Raw genomic sequence first — 15300 nt, 5'->3', positions numbered from 1 at the left:
AAACAATGCCTATTCTATCCCCCAAGAGCCGGCCCATATATGGTGAAACAAAGCCCTTATTCTAGCTTAAACAAATAAAGAAAGAAATGAAATATCTTGTAGAAAATAATAAATAATGTGATAAATAACCTAATATGTAGACTCGTGGATCTCTGCTGGATGAGGAGACATCCCAATCGTAACTAAGCACAGAATAGATCCATCATCTATAGTTGGACGTCCTTGTCCTCAAATGAGTCTGGTCACTAATGGTTGAGTCGTAGCTTGAATAGATTTGGCTCGGGCTCTAGTAATCGGACCTGTAGATCTAAGACTCATAGCCTCCTCCTCCTCTACAACTGTCATGGTAGGTGAGGTCACATCACTTGTGCTAGGTAACATCTATGTGATTTTTTGCTCCGATAAAACTACTCTTCATCCAAGTGAGCAAAATCAAAAATTTGGATGATAATTTGTCTTTGTTTTTTGTGTACTGTCTTGAAGCAACCCTAAAATCCATGATAACCTTACCTTTTTATTGACTTCATTCAAGCTTGGGTATAATGGATTTGTGTGAGGTTTGATTGTTCACCTCTGAATCATTCGATGAATTGTGCTATTTGAAATATTTAGTTTGGTTGCTAAATCTCGTATGCATGTTTTATCCTCATATGCAATGTTGTGATATCCTTAGTTTCCACTTAAATTCTTTTTCTACCTAAATTATGAAAAAGTGGTAGTGACATTGTACCTCTATCCAGTTACCTTTGCCTATTTGTTTTGTTCCATAACTTGCTAATGCATCTTGGTGTGACATTGAACTCTTCTGAGGCAATTACAATTGCCCCCCTTTGTAAATGACCCTCAGTTGCTCTATTAAGAAGCCATAACAGAATATGCATCCTCTGCTCATTGCTAACGATGACTATCCATGGTTGTGTGTGCTCTGTTTGTTGTTGATCTTCTTAATAATTGTGGTGCTGACTCATTTAGATCATAAAGAAAAGAGAATTTTTTTTAAAACCACCCCTTATTTGGGCCATTTTTTAAAAAACCACCCCTTATATCACTAATTGTTTTAAACCACCCCTTATATATATTCCGTTACCAATGCAGCACCCTTTTGCTTCAGCCGTTAGAAAATCCATCCAAACCTGTGTTTTTACCGTTGTACCCCTAAAAAATTTTGAAAATCACAATTTTTACCAGGTTGCATGTTACGTTAACCGGTTAAACACAATTCCCCTCCTCCTTCCCCAATTTCTTCCCCAGTTTCGTCAATTTTTCCTCGGACATGAGAACTGCAATTTAGGGTTTAGGGTTTCGTTTTAATTGTGCATCAGTCTTGATTCTTTATGAGGTGATATCTTTGCTCATTGACTTACTACTGTTTGTAAGAAGGATTGACGATTCTAATATCTCTAAAGGGTCTAATTCGAGTTGATTGTGACTGCAGATTGATGAACTTGTCGTGCGAGTAGTCAAAGCTGATGAAACTGAAAAACAAGGAATCGATTCATTTAACCGTGTTTTATCAGAGATGCTTACCTCTCTAAAGGTTCGCTCAATGAATTCCAGCTGGTGAATCTTCATTGCCATAATATAATGATTAGTACAGTCTGAATCTCTTCGTCTGGTTGCAGCCATGGACTCCCAAGCTTCAGAAGGCATATTCAAGTAAAAAAAAGCAGCAAACTAAAATGGATTGTGTTGATAATCATGAAGTTCAAAGTCCAGAGGCAAGCAAAACAGAGTTCTTCATATCTCCCTCACCACTTGTGTCATGGCGTGCTACGGATTGTACAGTCGAAATGGGCAAACAATTGTTTGCACTTACTCCTCTACCAAGACCGAAAACAACAGCCTCAAAAGCTCAATCTATGTCTAAATCACTGGCCTTACAAACGTTAAACTCCAGTGCTGCTGTTTTCCCTTCTTATTTTAATACTGTGGAAAAATCAGTGGCCTTATAAAGAAGCTTCACCAAACATGCGTCTGAAATACTCAAGCTCCATGTTAAACCCTGTGTTTAGTGCTTCACCGGCGTGGTGTATGTCGCCACCGAAAACATGTGTTCTAATGGATCCATCAGATGATAATCCATTCAAGGAAGGTGAAGCGTTGTCTGGTGCTTTAAGCATCATATTAACCTTGGTAAGTGCTTCATTTCAGTCTTAAACTTGTTCATTTCTATTCTCCAGTTGACTGATCAGCTGGTGTGTGTATGTGTTTTTCTTGTTATCAGAGAGTTGTGGAAGAAGACTAACTATAGTAGAAAGCACACCAATGTGGAAATAACCTCAGAGCACAGCGTATAAGATAATTGTTGTTGGAGGAAGCTTCTTGAAAAGACATATAGTTATGTTCTCCCAACTTTTGATCTCAGGAAGTGTGCTGTTTAAGATAATTGTTGTTGTTACCTGTAAAAATAGTCACTCTTACTTTTGTTGTTTATGGAAAAAGATGTTTTCCAGTAATTCATAGCCAAATTCCAAGATCGAAATTAATATTTCGGAAAGTGTGATTATGATAATTAATTGAAAAGTTTGATCAATACAATACAACACTCTGCTACAAGGAAAAACATCTTATAGTACTTCCGTTTAAGCATTAAACTTGCATTTCTTGATACAGAGAGTTTTTTATCTGTAACTACGGTATGTAGGGCTGTACATGCAACTCTCAGCATACTTGACAAGGTTTTGAGGTTGGCAAGCTTCAGAAGGCTCCAAGAGCAAGATCCCTTCTTCCATGGATTTGGCAACCATTAAAGAAATCTCCAAGAGCAGATTTAGATCCTTCTACTAACGCCGCTTTAGGCTGCGTTCGGTATGATTGAAATTGAAGTCAGTTGAAGTTGAAATAGGGAATTGAAGTAGTTGAAATGAGTTGGGTAAAAATAAACTAGTAGTTGAAATAAGAGTTTATACTAGGTGATTGAAGCAGTTGAAACACGAAAACGCGTTCGGTAAGCATTTGATTGAAAATAGTTGAAATAACATTTCACTTTCCAAAATTACCCTTGGACTTCTATGTTATTACTATAATTTTCCATAGAATTGATTTTTAGGGTTACTCGAATTTTTGAACTCAGAAAATTGATTCAAGGGTGCACTTTGCTGGCTTTTGACAGAATTTGTTGTCAGAGATGTGTTATTGGGGGTTCGGAGTGGAGGTCTATTGAATGGTACTGATGTTTTGTAAGGCTGGTTGGAGGACTGTGAATTCCCCTCTTCCCAAGATGTTGATGCCTTACTAAGTTTGAGAATAGCCTGCACTGTGTCATGGTGCAATCTGGCATGTTCATATGTTGAGGCTAGAGTTTTCGGATGACTCAATTTCACCAAGGATTTGATCTCCTCTTTTAGACCACTTATGTAGCTAGATACAAAGTATCCCTCTGGTAAACTCGGATTGTAAGCTAGCCTATATGCCTTGAGATCCTCAAATTTCTCAGTGTAGTCTTCAATGTCCACGCCTTGTGCTAAGTTGTTGAACTCCTCCACCACTTCTGACCCTTGTCGTTCTCCAAATCGAATGCACAATGCTTTGTTGAACTCACCTCAATTCGTTCTTGGATTTTGCAGTACGTATCCCTGAGCCCAAACATTCGCTCGATCTTGCAAATACATCAGTGAAATCTCTACCATCTGTTCCTCTCCCATCGCAAAAACTCGGAAGTATTTCTCACACTTTTGCACCCAGCTGCGCGGCTTCTTGCCATCAAAATAAGGAAATTTGATTTTAGGTAGGCGAAAATTACCTCTGCAAGACTGATTACAATTTGCAAAATCTCTGCGATTTTCTCCTGGTGATGATCCGTTCCGACCCTGCTCTGGAATTCCTCTGCGATATCCAAGATTCGGAGCAAGATTTGCAACTTCCAGAGCTGAATTCATTCTTGGTGGAATTTGAGTCCCTCCTGACAGCGTTCTCTCGGAAGAACTCGATGGATCCGGATCTAGTTGTCGTAAGACATTCCGCACCATCCCCTCCAGTGATTCAAATCGTTGATCTATGTTGTTCTGCCCATTGATAACCTTTTCTACCAATTCCTCGATCCTTTTATCAGTATCACGTTATCGTGCGTCTCTTGATGCTTGATTTTCATCCCACTTCAACAATCATGACTCGAATCGCTTCCCTTGCTCTTCGATTAGCCGATTCGTGTTGTTCAAGCTTGAATTGGTGCTGGTCATCCACTTTCGTTAACCAATTGTTGTTGGTTAACCAGATTCTCCAATCGTCTCAGTTGGATCGTGTGGTGCTATTATTCATCGACGCAGTTCAGAAGATGGACGAAAATGGACGAAGAAGGATGCAGTTCAGAAGATGGATATGTTTGAGGGGCAACTTCGACACAACCAGTTCAATCAAACTGGTTGAAACACCTTCAACCATGTATCCTTGGTTGATCAAAATTGATTGAAATAGCTTGTCTTCAATCACCTTCAATCACCATGGATCCCGACGCGATTTCGTCAACTAGTTGAAGCTAGTTCAATCAGGGTGATTGAATAACTCACTTAAGTGAGTACTTCAATCACTTAAATAGGCTAAACGAACGCACCCTTAATCACCAGCTCATAAGCATCTTCCATTCTCCCAGCTCTGCATAGAAGATCAATACCACATGCATAGTGTTCTTTGTTAGCCTCTACACCGTAATCTTCCTTCATTGGGTTTAACTAAACCTCCATGGCTGCACTCAGAGAGCACGTAAACCTCCATGGCTGCATGCAGAGAGCACGTAAACCAAGGTCACTTGATTGGGTTTAAAACCATTTCTCTGCATCTGATCAAACAAATGTACTGCTGAGTCAACAAGACCGTGCCTTGCGTGGTATCCGATCAACGCATTCCACATATGAGTGTTTTTTATTTGAGTTTGTTCGAATATATTATCAGCGTATTTTATGCTCCCGCATTTGGAATAAGCGTCGATCAAAGCGCCTGCTATGTATACATTTATCTCCAGATTTAGTTTGTAGATCAAACTGCGTATTTCTCTAACCGTTTGGATTGAACCCACTAACTCGCAAGCTGGAAGAAGCCCTGTTACAGTGACCCGATTGGGTCTGATGCCATTAGCTATCATATTCTTGAACGATTTAACTGCTTTATCTGCTTTATTAACCTGTATAAACCCTGTATAAAGATCTGGAGTGCTTGATCACAATCTCCGCTGCGAGCATATCCTGATATGATTGCATTCCAAGTGAAATCATTGGGTTGTACCCCATCCAACTTCATCCTGTCAAACAATGCCATTGATTCATCGAGCATTGAGATATTGCAGTACCCAGAGATCATTGCTGTCCTGATGCGACATCTCTGTTTGACATTCTGTCGAACAGTTTACGAGCATGGGTTATGTCACCGCATTTACAATACATATCAATCAGAGAATTGCACACTAGAACATCGGAACCCAGCCCCAGTAGATTTGTTACAGCAAGAACTTCCTTTCCCTTTCTTAAATCCAGCAAACCGACACATGCTTTCAAGACAGTCGAAAATGTGTACTTGTTGGTAGATTTTCGGACAATTGAATCATTGAAAAATATCCAATTGCCTTCTTATAATGGCCAACGAAGGTGATGTCGTCTAGATCAAAGATGAATTGAAGGAGGGAAATGGATCGAAGGAGGAGATTAAACAAAACCCCTAAAAATTGCTTACCAATTAACGCTGATTTGAGGCTGAATTGGGAGAATTTGTTGATGAAGAACCCTAACAATGGAAGTTGAATTGGGGAAGAAATTGGGGAAGGAGGAGGGGAATTGTGTTTAACCGGTTAACGTAACATGCAACCTGATAATAATTGTGATTTTCAAATTTTTTTAGGGGTACAACGGTAAAAACACAGGTTTGGATGGATTTTCTAACGACAGAAGCAAATGGTGCTGCATTGGTAACGAAATATATATAAGGGGTGGTTTAAAATAATTAATGATATAAGGGGTGATTTTTGAAAAATGGCCCAAATAAGGGGTGGTTTTAAAAAAATTTCTCTAAAGAAAAACACCTCCAATTTCTGTTGTTGACTTATTAAAATCAAATGCATGTTCAACATGTTCATTTTCAATAAATTTAGGATCTTAAGACATCAAGACCAAGCACTAAATTCCCCTTTTTAATAAATTTGAGTTTTGTGATGATGGATAACGTTGTGGTTGAAGACAATAAATATATTATGTGATGGTGCATTTAAACTGATAAATTTTGAATCTCCAATTATAATTTTAAATCATGATTATATGACTCTATTAAAATATATTTTATTGGATTAATTAATATCAAACTAATTATATAATTTATATTATTAATTTTAACAAAAAGTTATAAATTTGGATTAATTTTTTTATAATACATAACATTTAATACTCTATACCTCCTTTTTATTTGTATTAAACCTGTACAATTTATTAAACATTAATTACAAAGGCGACGGAAGGAGTAATAAAACTCGATTATTAAACTATTAATCCATTCTTCCTACAAAAAGAATTCGTTGCTTCTCCAAATTTGTATCTATGGTTTATATACATTCTCTGTTGCTCCCATAGATTCTTGTTCTTCTCCAAATTCGGACAAACGAAGCAGCGAAGCTTCTCCATCACACTATGACTTGGCCTACTTCATCTCCATCTTCCTACGCCAAATTTACTCTCCTTAGCTTCTTCTTCCTCGCTGCATTTTTCTTCATGTTACCTTCCACTGCCGCCGCCTCAGATGATCACTCGCTACAAATCGTTAATTCTTCAGGTACGTTCTTCCTTCCTCTTTCGCGATTCTGTTTCCTTGTAATAAATCGATGATCGATCGTTGTGTGTCTGCGTAGATTGTTTGAATAATGGCGGTCGAAGGCGGATAGCGGAAGTTGAAGGGGATAATTCGTCGTTCGTGTTGGCGGGGAAGAGCACTTACAGAAGAGACCCCACTGATAACTTTAAACGCTATTCAGGCGGTTGGAATATCAGTAATTACCATTACTGGACTGTTAGCTCTCTTTCTCCCTCTCTTTCTGCTAAAATGTTGTTTTCTTTCAGATATTTACCATTCTATTTACCAGATTGAGTTTAAAGACTGACTTCTGGTTTACGATGCAAGGATTGCTTGGTTTGATGCTGCTTGTATTCTTGTGTTGTTCCGGTTTTAGTACTTCTTTGTGCAATTTGCTTTGCAATTACCCAAGAGGCTTTATCTTTGGCTGTTATGATCGGGTTTCTGTTCACAAAGTCAAAATAAAATAGGAAGTTAGAGATGTTGGGTAAGCAAATACATGAATCTGGTTAGTGTTTGACCAAAAATTGTCCTATGTTTATTTGTTGCAATCTTTTGGTTCTTGATTGCCTGTTTTATATCTTTTAACTTATCTGTGGAATTGGTTAACTCCCTGGGAATATCTCTTTTCTGTATGCATTTTTTTCTTTCTTTTTGCCTTCAACATCAGCTTTTGTAGAATAACGATAAGGATTAAGTAATGCTGTCCATATTTGATGGTGATTGGTTATTAAAATTTATACAAGTATATTCATGGAAGTTGCAGCTCTTGTGCTGACTTTTTCCCAAATTCTTATCATCATTTTAATTAATACATATTGCCCATTTTTTTCTGCTGACTTTCAAGTCTGTTCTCTGTAAACAAAGCAGTTTTTTATATATTCACTATACTATGTTTTTGTGGGCATATATTTTGGCTCAAGATAACCATTTTCATGTGCCTAATTCTTTCTATTTGCAGTCTGTGGGGTATACTGCTGCCCCATTTTTCGTCATTGCTGCAGTATGGTTTTTGAGCTTCGGGATAACGCTGTGTTGCACATGCCTATACTTCTCCTGTTGTCGAAAGCAGACTTATGGCTATTCTCGGACCTGCTATGCTTTCTCTCTTATTCTCTTGCTCTTTTTCACCATAGCAGCAATGTAATAACACCTCTGATTTCACTACTTTCCTTTTCAAGACTTGTTTTCTGCACTGTGTTTTTGATGATGGTCTACTGATAGCCAAAATAACGTATATTATTGCAGTACAGGATGTGCTTTTCTTTACACCGGTCAAGCTAAGTTTCACAGAAGTACCGGAATTACCATGGATTATGTAGTTGGCCAGGCTGATGCGACAGCCAAGAACCTCACCTCTGTATCCTCCTATCTTGATTCAGCCAAAACAATAGGTGTAGATCAGTTGACTCTGCCGGAAGATATTGTGAACAAGATTAATAAGATTCAATCAAAGGTTGATTCATCTTCTGCAACTCTTTCTACTAAAACCCATGACAATTCCAGAAAAATCCAGAGAGCCCTCAACATTGTGTAAGTGAACATCTACGGAGCTCAATTCATGTCATTTTTCACTGGTTAAACCGTTGCTTTATCTGTACTCTGATGTGATGCAGGCGGACAGCACTCATTGTTATTTCTACAGTTATGCTTGTTCTGGCTTTCATCGGGTTCTGTAAGTAATTTTGATCTCTTAAGTAATGAACCATCTTTTGTTGAATAACCTTGCTCCTCATTGACTGCACTGCAGTGCTTTCCATTTTTGGAGTACAATGTCTTGTATACACGTAAGTTCTAACTTAGCATCATATAATCCCATCTGTTCACTTGCCAAATTGCACCATAAAATTGATGAGTTCATGCAGCTTGGTGACCCTTGGATGGGTTCTAGTAACTGCAACATTTATTCTCTGTGGAGTTTTCCTTGTTCTACACAAGTAAGCATTATGTTACCTGGTGCACTAAGTTATTGTTCTGTTTGGTAATAAAGCCTATTTGAATATTTATTCAGTGTGGTGGGTGACACCTGTGTTGCAATGGAGCAATGGGTTGAGCAGCCAACAGCCCAGACTGCGTTAGACGACATTCTCCCATGCGTTGACAATGCAACGTCACAGGACATCTTGCAGCAATCAAAGGACATAAACCGTCAGCTCATAATTCTTGTTGACAGCGCCCTTCAAAATATCTCGAACGCCAACATCCCTCCAAAGGGAGGCTCTTTCTACTACAACCAATCGGGCCCTCTCGTCCCTCTGCTCTGTCATCCCTACAATTCTGATTTGACTGAGCGCGGTTGCTCCCCAGGAGAAGTTGACTACAGCAATGCAGTAGAGGTGGAGGAGTTACGTATGCCAAGTCTCAGCTGACAACACAATCTGCAGGACGGCAGGACGGCTGAAACCAAGCCACTACCAGCAATTGGTGAAGGCTACAAACGTGAGCTACGGGCTCTACACGTACACCCCTTTCTTGCTCAACTTAGCCGACTGCAGCTTCGTACGGAGTGCGTTCAGTGACATCACCAGAGTTTACTGCCCTGGACTCAGAAAGTACACGCACTGGATCTATGTCGGCCTGCTCATGGTCTCCGCCGGAGTTATGTTCTCCCTCATCTTATGGGTCGTGTACGCGCGTGAGCGCAGGCACCGCCTTTACACCAAACTTGTAGCCGGGTCAAATGGAAACAATTAGCTTACCCACTTATCATCATTGCATACTGTGTATATATGGCTGACATGATCAAAGGTCATTAGGGGAATCTGCTTTCATCATTACTTTCAGGGAGTTCTTCGCCATGTTGCACTAAATATTCAAAATTAACGGGATCCCCTTTTTTTTACAAAGAACAAATAAAATTGTAATGTAACTCATATTTGAAAAAGATATTTTTTTTGACATTGGCCTTCTAATCTTCAATTAGTGCAAGCTTAAAAGAGGATTGCAACAATAACAATTAAATGATTAGCATAATCATAATAATAGGTGTGCGAAATAATTTTGAGGATGAATGAAGATAATAAAAGAGCGTTAGATGATCATAGGAGATGAGCCTCTCTGAGTCCCTTAGAGTTGTCTAGGATTGCCCATAACATGTTCCAACTTAGAACAAGATAAAAGGTTAGAGGAGAAGAGAGGAGCTAGAAGTTATAGGTGTTGGACCGGAATAATATTATAGGTCCAAAATTACTATAAGTTCAAGATCTTCTAGGTCTTAACATTATTATAAATAGAGAAATTGATTATTAGGACTAGTGGTGGGAGATTAGTGAAAGAAAGCTTAGTTAATTGATTAATGTCATAATGAGAGGTAAGTCTTCCGCCTCCTAAAAACAGAGTAAAGTCGATTGAGTCCAGCCTATTACGAATTCGGGTCCGTTCGAACCGCTCTCCCCACCTTCGCCGAGCATCCCGAATCCGCCCCTCTCGAGTCCACCTGAGTCCGCTCGAAAACCTTCGCTCGAGCTTCTCGAGGTCCTGGCCGGAAGCGGAACGACCTCTCGACCTTGCCTCCTCGAACGACCACCGGAATTACAGGGGAGAGGTGCTCGACGGACCACTTCGTAGACCTCGCCGGTTGTGGACCGACCTTCGCGAGCTTCGCAGGACACGTAACCACACGACCCGAACCTCGCCATCCCGAACTCAATCTGCTCGAACCACTCGGGTTACTCCTCTCGAAGTCGGAGCTCCTCGGTCGAGCCCATCGAGCCTCCTCCGCCATCGTCGACACATATCTGCCTTCGATCGCTGCCTCTGCATCAATAGAGGAAGAAGACGGGATTACTGGGAAGAGAGACACGCATTCGTTTGGGCCGAACGAAGATACATGATGTTGGCTTGTCCTCTTGGGCCGGACCCTCATTTGGGCCGAGTGACAACACTCAAATCCGGGTTATTATCTTGGGCCTGACTCTCATTTGGGCCCTGCAAAAGGAACGAAGACGCAAGCAAGAGACCTGGTGGGTTTTTCACTCCTCATCTGGGCCGGCTCCCCTTTATGTGGGCCGATCAGGTAAGGTTCTTTCTCCCAATATTTCGGCCAGACTAGGCCTAAAACTATTAAATCGCAATCACGAGTGCATGCACGTTTTAAGCAAGGTAAGTCCACTAAAATCACCTTAATTAAGCCCAATTAAATATCAAAGCTCCGTCCGAGCATACTATTTAGGCCTGGGCAAACCTTGACTTATCGACACCGCTCGTATCATATTTACGGTATTTACTAGCGGGTAAATTATCCGGGAGGGACCATATTCATCCCCTCTCAAGGGGAGTCATCCGGTGAACGGAGCACAGATTTCCATAATCTTAATACTCATCTGTCAAATACATTATATATGCGTATTTAAATACATTACCGACTTGAGCGTTGGAGAGCCCGCCCGGAGACCCCCACTCCTCCAGTTCTGGGCCTTTTTGCAGGGTTATTGGAGATATCACATCGACTAAGAGACGATAGACGAATGCGAGAAAGGACAGAAAAGCCCTCAAAGATGGAGTGTTGGCATCTTCAACCCGCCGGAGCAAGATACGGACAAATCCGGATTCAACACTGGCACCGTCCGTGGGAACTTCCTCACACCTTTGTACGGCACCCGATGCGCCGAGAGTTCTCACTCTCGCCCTCGAGGTATGTCCGATAAATTTAAAAGAAAAGTCAAGCATATAAGATAACCCTCAGGTAATTACTTTGTACGTTTTCGCGAGATAACAACACCCACGAGAAAGGGGTGATTAGATGTCTATCTCACTCACCTCGAGTGCGAAGGTCGCACGAATAAATGGTGTCGAGTGGGAAGGTTATACTCACTCAACTCAATGAGGTACGTAACTTATCATTGGTATCTTTTTGAACTTTACGCAAACATGGCATAAAAGCATACATCTTTTGATTATCAAAACATTACATAACAACAATCGCATCTGATAGGCGAGGCAGCACGTTAAGGCTTGATGAAGCCTTAACAATACAAGTGAGAGATCCATACTCACTCGGCCGAATGAGCAACCATATTTAGCTTGGATTGCGTCCTCGAGGCAAAGGGACTCGATCCAGTCACGAGCAACCTATTTAGCTTGGGCGGTGTCATCGAGCGCTGAACGCGTCAAGCCCGTCACGAACAACCATATTCAGCTTGGAGTGCTTCCTCGAAGCAGAGGGCCTCGAGCCAGTCACGAGAAACCTATTTAGCTTGGGCGGTGTCATCGAGCGCTGAATGAGTTGAGCCCGTCACGAGCAACCATATTTAGCTTGGATTGCGTCCTCGAGGCAGAGGGCCTCGAGCCAGTCACGAGCAATTAGCTTGGGCGGTGTCATCGAGCGCTAAACGCATCGAACCCGTCACGAGCAACCATATTTAGCTTGGACTGCGTCCTCGAGCCAGTCACGAGCAACCTATTTAGCTTGGGCGGTGTCATTGAGCGCTGAACGCGTCGAGCCCGTCACGAGCAACCATATTTAGCTTGGACTGCGTCCTCGAGGCAGAGGGCCTCGATCCAGTCACGAGCAATTAGCTTGGGCGATGTCATCGATCGCTGAACACGTCGAGCCCGTCACGAGCAACCATATTTAGCTTGGATTGCGTCCTTGAGCCAGAGGGCCTCGAGCCAGTCACGAGCAACCTATTTAGCTTGGGCGGTGTCATCGAGCGCTGAACGCGTCGAGCCCATCACGAGCAACCATATTCAGCTTGGACTGCGTCCTCGAGGCAGAGGGCCTCGAGCCAGTCACGAGCAACCTATTTAGCTTGGGCGGTGTCATCGAGCGGTGAACGCGTTGAGCCCATCACGAGCAACCATATTCATCTTGGACTGCGTCCTCAAGGCAATCATGAGCAACAATATTTAGTTTGGGCGGTGTCATCGAGCGTTGAACGCGTTGAGCCTGTCATGAGCAACCCACTTAGCTTGGACAGAATCATCGAGCGCCGGACGCATCGAGCATGTCACGAGCAACCCACTTAACTTGGACAGAATCATCAAGCGCTAGACGCGTCGAGCCTGTCACAAGCAACAAATTCAACTTGGGTTGTATCATTGAGCTCTATATGCCTCGAGAAAACCACGAGCAATGAAAGTCAGCCCGGACCGAATCATCGAGAGCTATATGCCTCGGGCCAGTCACAAGTAGAAAAAATACAAGGGGTTGTAAACCAAAGAGCGCATCGGAAAATGTGAGTCCTCGTATTATATGGACTAAACGTTTTATGATGTCAGGATCATGTAGAGAAAATTCAGAGAAATATCACGGTTGTAAGATTTAGTGTCGCTTTATTAGATCCATCGTGCTAGAAAAGTCATTATCTCGCGACCCTTCATTTTTACCTTTTTCTATACATTGCTACGCAAGTCGAGAAAAAGGCAAGGGGTAGTAGAGTGTAGGATCGTGAGACGATAAATATAAGCAAGCCAAGACAAACATACAAAAGAGAAGCACAAAGCACATCATAGTAAGTCACGCAAATTGAAAGAAAATCGAAATGAACATCGAGCTGGGCACCGGGCGCGGAAAACATCGAGTTGTTCATCGAGTAAAGAGTCCTACGCTTGTCAAAGCACGACCTTTCGTGTAAGTCTGTATCAAGTTGCAGGGTCGCATCAAACGCCCACTCTTTGCCAAAGACGCGACCTTATCTCGCCGACCTCTTTCAAGTCGATTAAACCTCAGCTCCATCGCCAAGCAACCCTATAGATAAGCCTTGGCTCTATCGCCAATCAACCCTATATATGATGGAAACCTCTGCTGCATCGTTAAGCAACCATATACAAAACATAAGCTTCAACTTTATCGCCGGGCAACTCCGTATATAGCGCAAGCCTTTTCCGAGTCACAAAATAACCTTGTGGAGAAGAAAGCCTTTGTGGAGTCGCAGAGCTTTCTGCTAGGCGTGAAGGGTTTCTCCTTGATATGAAGCAATCCCAAAGAAATGAAGCCTTTGTTCTCGCGAAATAACAAAGCCTTCGTCTCACGAAGCAATAATGCTTTCGATCGCACGAATGGAGAGCGAAGCTCTCGTCTTTTGAAAGTTATAAAGCATCTACCTATGGCGAAATATAGTAGGGACTACTAGGGTAGTTGACTAAGTTATCCCCTCGTAACGGGAAGTGCTCCGCTTTCTCCATCTCGAGTATTCAAGGCCGGGATCACGAGCTTCGCTAGGGCTAATGATTTGTCTCGGTTTCCTTAGAGTAACACCAAACCCAAAGCTCACGACTCACAACTTCGAGGCCTCGCATAGATGGTAATCCACACGAATACAATCGCTCGAGGCTCTGTCACTCGATCGATGCGTGCAACCGTTCGGGGCTCTATCACCCGTACGTTGAATACAATCGCTCGGGGCTCTATCACCCAATTAGCATGTACAATCACTCGGGGCTTCTATCGCCCAGTTAGTAAACAAAAAGTATAGACGCTCGGGGCTCCGTCTCCTGGTTTACAAAAATAAGCAGTTCAAAACTCGACCCCCGACATACCACGATCTAACGACTTAGTCTACAATATATAATAGAATTAATTGTTCTTCAAAAGAGCTTTGCGTATATGGAGATGAGAAAACAATTATTGTTGTGCCGTTGTATGAGCGGGCCTGAAGATTGCACACTGAACTCGTACGTAATCCCTTTGTTAAGTTAATGCGAGCCGAGAGCTCTATGTCCTCGACTCCTATCTACTCGTAGATAAATAAGAGTGTTGGAGCCCACACTACCATTAAATCGGGACTCATCCATGATCGAATAACCTACTGGCGAGTTTCTAGAAATAGCGTTTTGAGATTTCACACCCATCCACCGAGTTTATTCTTATTTTTTGTCTCACATGGCTCCGTGGCTCGGGGAAGATAATGGCGTTTCCTTAAAATTCCTTACAAGTACGTGTGCCCGAAAGTTCGCATAGAAGATCATAGAAATATTCGCGAGACGCCCGTACAAAGTGTAAAACTCGACAGAGGTCCAACTAGGCAAGTCTTCGTCTTCCCTTCGCGAAATCGAAGGACTTGGGGGGCAGGATGTTGGACTTGAATAATAATATAGGCCCAAAATTACTATAAGCCATAGAGAAATTGATCATTAGGGTTAGTGGTGGGAGATTAGTGGAAGAAAGATTAGTTAATTGATTAATGTCACAATGAGAGGTAAGTCTTCCGCCTCCTAAAAACAGAGTAAAGTCAATTGAGTCCAGCCTTTTACGAATTCGGGTCCGTTCGAACCGCTCTCATGACCTTCGCCGAGCATCCCGAATCCGCCCCTCTCGTGTCCGCTCCTCCCGAAGTTGTCGTACCGATCAAGCCTCGCCAGAGTTGCTGTGGTCGAGCCTTGCCAATAATACAGAGGATGAACATTGCCGTAATTACTGAGGCGAGGCGCTCGACCTATCCTGGATCCTCGCACCTCGTCGACCGGGCCTCTCCATTCCTCCTTCTCGAGATTCGTTGGACCAAGCCTCGCCGGAAACCTTCGCTCGAGCTTCTCGAGGTCCTCGCCAGAAGCGGAACGACCTCTCGACCTTGCCTCCTTGAACCACCACATGAA

At 42.2% G+C, this 15300-nt stretch overlaps 1 pseudogene; it reads left to right on the top strand.

Annotated features, from left to right (window-relative positions):
• The first annotated feature begins 5182 nt into the window (after positions 1 to 5182).
• LOC141251080 (uncharacterized) lies at positions 5183 to 9459 on the top strand (annotated as a pseudogene).
• Positions 9460 to 15300: the final 5841 nt, after the last annotated feature.

Source organism: Phyllobates terribilis, unplaced genomic scaffold (genome assembly GCF_046119375.1).
Source record: "Phyllobates terribilis strain yellow unplaced genomic scaffold, ASM4611937v1 Scaffold_6547__1_contigs__length_43717, whole genome shotgun sequence".
Taxonomy (NCBI): Eukaryota; Metazoa; Chordata; class Amphibia; order Anura; family Dendrobatidae; genus Phyllobates; species Phyllobates terribilis.
Note: the sequence above shows the minus strand (reverse complement) of the source record. Positions and strands in the feature narration are given on the sequence as shown.